At 42.8% G+C, this 7,339-nt stretch overlaps 1 protein-coding gene across 13 annotated transcripts in view; it reads right to left on the minus strand.

Annotated features, from left to right (window-relative positions):
- EPB41L3 (erythrocyte membrane protein band 4.1 like 3) overlaps positions 1-371 on the minus strand; it is a 143,723-nt gene extending 143,352 nt beyond the window's left edge. For 4 of the 13 annotated variants that reach the window (XM_029921905.1, XM_029921908.1, XM_029921907.1 and 1 more), the window contains exon 1: positions 221-362. The gene's annotated coding sequence lies outside the window, so the exon portion shown is untranslated. Of the gene's footprint in view, positions 1-220 lie in introns of all 13 variants that reach the window. The other 9 variants (XM_029921901.1, XM_029921902.1, XM_029921900.1 and 6 more) reach the window with 5 other exon arrangements.
- Positions 372-7,339: the final 6,968 nt, after the last annotated feature.

Below are 7,339 nucleotides of genomic sequence, written 5' to 3' on the forward strand. Positions count from 1 at the left end.
GTCCCCGGCTCGGCCCGGCCCCGCGGGGGTCCCGGCCGGTGGGCAGGCGGGTTCCGGGGCCGGGCGCTGGGCTCCCGCAGTCCGGGCGGCCGTGCAGCGCCGGAGCCACGCGTCAGTCGCGCACCCCGCGCGCCTAGCCCCCGGCCTCCGGTGCGTCCTCCGCGCCTCGCAGCCCGGAGACCCCCGCGGATCCCCCCGCTCCGGCGGCCCGAAAAGTTACCTCGGCTGGGCAGGGAGCCCGCGCGCCGCGGCGTGGGGACCAGGCTCGGGCTAGCGTCCTCCCGGCTGTGCGCAGGAGGCTCGGGCGTGGGGAGGAAGCCGCAGACGCGGGCTGCTCGCCGCCGCTCCCTGCCCCCCTTTGCAGGCGGCTCGGAGGCTCCGCGGAGCTGCGGCGGGGGCACACGCCCGGAGCCGGCGCAGAGCAAGCCAACCCTGTCCTGCCTCGCCTCCCAGCTGCGGGGGAGGGGGCCTCCGCGGCACTTTAGGACAGTTAGGTTGTGACTGGCCTCTCCATCCTGGCGCAGGGTCAGACTCGGGGACAACGCCTCGAGCCTGTCGCCAATAGCGTGAGCCTTTGGAGCTCCACTCTTGATCACTGCTCCGGCTCTCTGTCCCCTCCTGAAGCCTCCCAGACACCCCTTGTGAGAACCGGTAGTTGGGGGGGGGGGGGAATGTCCTGGCCAGCAGGTGAGTAATTTATAGGCTCAGGGACTGCAGTAATGTTTTTTTTCTTTTTGAAAGCTAAAATTCAAATTGGTGGCATCTTGCACAGGTGGGTGTTCAAGAAATATTAAGTTAATAGAGAACACCTGAATTTAAAGGGTGGCCGAAGAGGTTTTCTGCCTTTCGGCAGCTCCCTACTCCTGTCTCCTGCCTCACAACCATCAAGGTCCGCAGTTACAGGTGGTCTCCCAAGCTTCCCAGTCTGTCAGGGAAGTAAGTCATTATTGATCAGGCTTTCTGCTAAAATGGAGAGGAGGGGGCCGATATTCTGATTTACAGGTGAAAGAAATGATTCCGAGTAGTCTCACAATAGCTAAATTTAAATATTCCTGGCCACCCCTTCAGGAGCTCACCCTCTCACTTAAGAGGGGGGGGGGCGGGTGATGGAGTCAAAAACTAGTGGATTTACTATTGGGTGCCAAAGATGTGGTGCAGAATAAAATCCGGTGGCCGAGATTAAAAGGCTTGGTCTCAATGAAGCCTCTGGAGGTGGGGAGACTTGGTCTGGGTTTCTAGGACAGGACAAAAGCAGCAGAAGAGGGGAGTGGGCATTTTTCAGGTTGCATGGGAGAGAAGGTTGGAAAATCACGGTTACTGTGTTGCTATGGAGTCTCAACCTGTATTCTGTAGATGTTGCAGCCTTGGAAAGTTTGAAGCAAGAAAACGTTGACTTAAGTTTTGTTAAAGGAAAAAGAATCCAGTGCTTAGGCAGATATAAGGAGCTGATAGGAAGCGACTGTGACATTGCCTCAAGTGTCACAGGTAACAAGGATCTCAACTGTCGAGTGACAAATAAACATGATAGTTCAAATACTGGACGATATATTTGAGGATTACCTGTATTAATTTCCTATCTGAGCCACAGGAGGCCACATACCAACCACATTTGTACATACATGGCTGTGTATGTAGCATGTCAGCTCTGAGTGAAGAAAGGCTTCCCCCCCTTGTTTGTGTGCTCACTTAAACACTTTCCTTTAAAAGTGGACTTGAACAAATTGTATTGTTTACAACAAAAAAAAACTAAGTTGACATTATCATTTCAGACACAGATGGCTTCACATTTTCATTCATTTTATTGCCATATTTCTGCTGTTTTTTTTTTTTTAATTGAAAGCAAACTGTTTTCGTCCTGATTCAGAAATCTTAATCTTTCTGGTGATGGAGAAAATCAGCAGAAATGTACGGATGTCTGTTTTCTTGGGAGGAAATGTTAGAATACTAAATATTATTTTTCAAAAGCTAGAAGTACCTAGCTAATTATCCTAATATTCCACGAATTCAAAATTTGGAGTAAAAACCATACTGCTTCGTAGGTAAATAGTAAATCTGGGAAGCAATTACTATGAAAATCTTTGGCTTTCAGCTTGTCTTCTTTTGTTTTTCCTAGCACAGATGCGGGGCGGAATACTAAATAAAAACTTATATCCAGGATTCAGCTCTACCAAGTAACATGCTCCCATCTCTGTAATGAATTTTTACTTTTACCTTATTAATATCATACAGGAGACCTCTCTGTCTCCCCACAGTGCCGCACTGAGTACACTGCAAGCCAAGCACTGAACATTTTTGCTAAATGAATGTATGGAAGTCAACTAATGAACTCGATTGTCACTATATTTGAGAGTTGAGTTTCCTCATGTATGGAATTAAGGGACTGTCTCCAAAATTCCTTATGTCTCAAAAAAAATACTAGAGGTCTATAAAATAAAAGATATTATTACATCACAATACCTGCTGAGTAAAAGCAATCAAGAAAACTCTTTTTCACCTCTTATCCAGAAACTTAATTATGTGCTTTTCTACATGAAAAAGAGAAGGAAAGTAACAAAATTAAGTAGAGAGCAAGGCGATGATCCCATTACAGTTGGATTTGTTTTCTTTATCATAAAGACTGACTTCTGCCTGCATCCTTCTCAGTACCAAAAATGAAGCTACCTGTAACCCTAGAAAAGCCTTTACTCCTGCCAGTTTGAAAGCCCTTCTGGTGCTTTTCCACCAAGTCACAGAACTGTAGCTCTTTGGTCAAGGGATCACCTCTCACACAGTCCCAGAGTTAGTGCAGATTTGTCCTGCAGGCCCAGCTCGTCAGGTCCCTGGTTTACTCCCTCCACATGGCAAATACTGAAATAACCCATGAAACATGGGGAGGGATTCCACAACTCAAGCCCAGTTCTCAGGATGCCTGTTCTGGTCTCAAGCACCATACCAACCAAGGCTTACACCCTAACACATTCATCGTCCTGAAATTATTTTACTCCATACAAAATATATTACTGAAGACCAACAAGCCATCTAGATTTCTAGCCATGGTACAGAGTAAAGGGGTAGAGCTAACTTCCGGTAAAATACGTATGTGGAACTTCCTCCCAATCCATTGACACAGGACATCCCCAAACATCCACCCCTCAACCGCTGGTGTCAACAACATACCAGCTTATTGGTATTGGTCCTCTTCTACCCGTTGAGCAAAGAGAACTCCAACCGGATAGCCAGGGCCAGGGCAGAATTTGCAGACTGAGTCACAGCCGTACTGTCAGCCTCCTCGACGAGACCCCAGAAAGAAATGGTGGAGAATCTGTCCAGTGAACACCTCAGAACTTCGCCCTCCAGCATGAGGATTAGAAGCATATCAAAGCCTAACCAAACCCTACAAATGTGGCTACTCTCATAGGCATGCAACACTCATGTGCCTTCTTTGACAACCTCAGGCTACCAGCACGGGAAGCACTGGGGTACTTTTTTAAATTCCCATATTCTCCAGGACTTTAACTGCTTTTCATCCTAGAAGGCTTCAGTTAGATGTTAGCAGCACTTGCAGTAACTAAGGCGTATTGTATGCTCAGGATAATGTCAGGCACCTGAATTGCGTATCAGGTCCTTGAAATCAGGACACAAAGTCTTCAGCCACAGCCTTACCAAGGACCTTAAATAAGAGAAATATGCAGATTAATGCCTCATTCCAAAGCCACAAGCTTATTCTAATGAAATAAAAATTTGTTTAAGAGTTTCTGGGGTTTAAGAATAGCGTCAAGTTTATAGCTCATTAAGGCTTCCAGATGCTCTCTTCATTCAGGCTTGTATACATCATTTCAGGGGTCTGTATACATGCAGAGCACAGATGCAAAATGAAGTAAAAACACCACCAATAATTATAAATGCAGCATAAGATGTACAAAAATATGTACACATGAGAAGGAGCAAGTTTAGACATGCCTACACATCATTTTAAAAAATTCCTCCTATTCATCAGAATTTCATATTTGCCTCCTTTCTGTCTTTATGTTATACTCTTATAAAATATTAGTCATAAATGCGGGGCCAATACATATTATGTAAATTTCACTGTATTAAAATATACCCTTATTAAGTTAAAACAATTTTTTTACTTTTTCTATTTCAAGTGCATTTCAGAAATCTCAGCACTTTTAAATAAAATAATTTTAACAAAAAATTTAAGGTTATTCTAATTCTTCGTTTTTTGTAATGTTTAAATGCTTAATTCTCTTCTCCCCTTAAGTAAAAAATAAAAATCCATTAAGACTGTAGTAGGCCAGCTTATATATAATGATAAAATATAAAAAATGGAAGTTGGTAGTCTATAAAATGGCTAAATTCAACTCCCAAACTAGTCACCCTCTGACACCACTGTGATATACAAACATGATCGTATTGGGTTATCCTGAGAAACCTAACATTTCAATCACTTTGCCCCAAAGGACATAAAATAGATGCCAGCAAGCCTCTCAGTCTCCTATAAAATTGTAAATAATCCTAACCAGCTATTACATATTTTTTCTAACAGCACTCAACAAGAATTAGCTGAAGAAGAAAAAATGGGTAATAAGATGCATTCATATGTCTGGTTTATTAACTTTGTCTCCAGGTTTATGTTACTCTCTTCAGACAAACATGCCATAATTAACTTTATAAATTAAGAGATACACAGCTAGAACTACACCAAGAAAAATGTCAGCTCTGCATTTTAATTTGAGTCCTGCTTTCCAGCACTTTCTTTTTTCTTTCCCATTACCTCACTATACTTGCATACTTTAACTGTGTGGGTACAACCTGAAAATGTGATTCCACACAAGTCCACAGCTTCTAGAATGTTCTGGCAATCAATGAAAATATCATCTAGAATATCTGTGTCCTGTGAAATAAATCTGGTGTTTAATAGCTCAAAGCCATTTTTTAAAAAGCTTCTGCTATTGACTCTTTCCGGTTCAAGGTAAACTTGGAACATGCAAGGTGGGCTTATTTGCAGGTGATACAAATCTGAGAATGATGCCAGAGTTTCCCAGCCCAGGTTGTTTGTAAAGAGCTGAAATTTTATAGTTTCATGTCAACAATAATCTTGGAAAGTGATAAAAATATTCACACCATTAACATCAAAATCACTCAGAGTGCTTGTTAATACCACCCATTCTTGGGTCCAACCCTAGACTACAGCAAATCCCAGAATCAGGAGGTGCCTGGGTGGTTCAGTCAGTTAAACGTCCAACTTCGGCTCAGATTGTGATCTTGGGGTTCGTGAGTTTGAGCCTCGCATGGGCTGTGTTAAGGGCTCAGAGCCTGGAGGCTGCTTTGGATTCTGTGTCTCCTTCCTCTCCCTCTGCCTCTCCCCCGCTTGTGCACGCCTGTGTGTTCTCTCTCGCTCTCGCTCTCTCTCTCTCTCTCTCTCTCTCTTTCAAAAATAAATAAAAAATTAAAAAGAAACTCTTGGGAGTTCAGAGAGCAGGCACTCTTAACAAGGTGGCCAGGTGCCAGGATATCAGCGTACAACAATAATCCCACAGGTGACAAAGTTAGTGTAGTAGTTAGCCAGAAGTTTCCTAGAAGTTGGAACAGAGGCAAGCAGTGGGAGGTAGGTTAGCCTCATTCAGGCATACAGGTGAGCAGAACTAAAGGGAGTCTACACTACAAGTCAGCATACATTTTGCAAGAAGAATTATTTCTTGGATCCCATCGTATGCATCAGTTTGCAACAGCAGTTCATTAGCAGTAAGTATAGTAATAAATAACAATGAAAGATTGTTCTGTACCCAATTCCAGCAATAATTGGATTACATGCCCATTTATTGAAGATTGCAGTCAAACTACAACTCTGACCTTAATTTCCAAGTGCACAAAACATCTCTACAAAGTTGCCAAGGGATGTCTCATTAAAACAGGAAATGGAGAACTAATTGCTGGCAGTTTTGGTTAAGTGTGAGATCTGACGATCTCAAACCCTGCAAAGAGAGACTTTACATTATTACTACCTTTTGATATAACATACATATGCAAACAGACACCCCTGCACTGATGAATGGAAACTAATGAACAATAAATATAGAAATTGACCAGAGGCTACATCTTTCTACCCTTAAGTACAACCTGAGGAATTTCGTTTCAGAAAAACAATGTCTTTAATCCCATTAAATTAATGATTTATTGTAAGGGTCTTATGTTTTTCATATGGATTTATAAGTTCTTTTAATTTTATAGTTGATGAGACCTAGAAGCATGAAAAATTTTATTCTAGCTCTACATGTACATATATTTGAGCAACAAAACAGCACGGGGGCATCAGAAATAATTCCTTTCATTAAAAGAGATATTAAAGAATGAGATTTCAGCTCAATGAAAGAGGGCTGCTATTGTAACATGGACCAGGCTGTCGTATGAGCAGTCGGCTCTCCATCTAGCACATTTAAGGAGATACCATAAGGTCAGGATTGCCCCAGAAGAGAGTCCTCTACCAGGTGGGCACTTTGGCAATATCATATTTAAAGTTATGTCCCACTCTGAGATCACATTGTTTTCCAAGTGTTTGTCACTCAGGAACCAGGAATTGTCCACAATTCTTCACTGTTGAGGTAGAAACTCAAAAGTTGACTTCATTAAAATACACAGATGATGTATATTTACATGTTATGGCATAGCCGACAAGACTTGTTATAGGTTGAGGTTCATTTGTCATTGGTTTAGGGCTTGTTCTCTGTAAACCTGATGATTGTATCCACCACGCATTCCCCTCCCACATGTTTTCTCTGATCCATCAATTTAATCCACTTGTCCTCCCCTTACTCATCAGACCTTTCTTGTCTCAGAGCCAGGTTTTACCAAGTGACCTTAGGTGGCTGAGGATGATACTGAGTCAAAATATAAAGATTCTAAGTAGGAAACCATTATATTTTTAAGCCCTTTCCTGAAATTTCTCCAGGTGTTCCAATGCCTTTCCCAAATTACTGTTCAACAAAAGCAAGCAGGCAGACACCTACCATGTTACATATATGCCCATGAATGCCATTGGGGCTCAATGCACAGAGTACTAGATGATACCTTAAAATCATTATGTGGCCTTGGGCAAATTTCAGGTTTTCTTGTTACCAATATACATTGAGATTATTCCTTCTATTTTCTGTTTTATTAGAAGAATGTGATGCGGGGGGGAGGGGGGGCTGCCTGGGTGGCTCAATCAGTTAAGTGACTGACTCTTGATTTTGGCTCATTTTATGGTCTCGGGGTTTGGGGGATGAAACCCTGCGTCAGGCTCTGTGCTAACAGTGTGGAGTCTACTTGGGATACTTTCTCTCTCTCTCTCTCTCTCTCTCTCTCTCTCTCTCTCTCT

This window comes from Suricata suricatta, chromosome 14, assembly GCF_006229205.1.
Source record: "Suricata suricatta isolate VVHF042 chromosome 14, meerkat_22Aug2017_6uvM2_HiC, whole genome shotgun sequence".
NCBI classification, from domain to species: Eukaryota; Metazoa; Chordata; class Mammalia; order Carnivora; family Herpestidae; genus Suricata; species Suricata suricatta.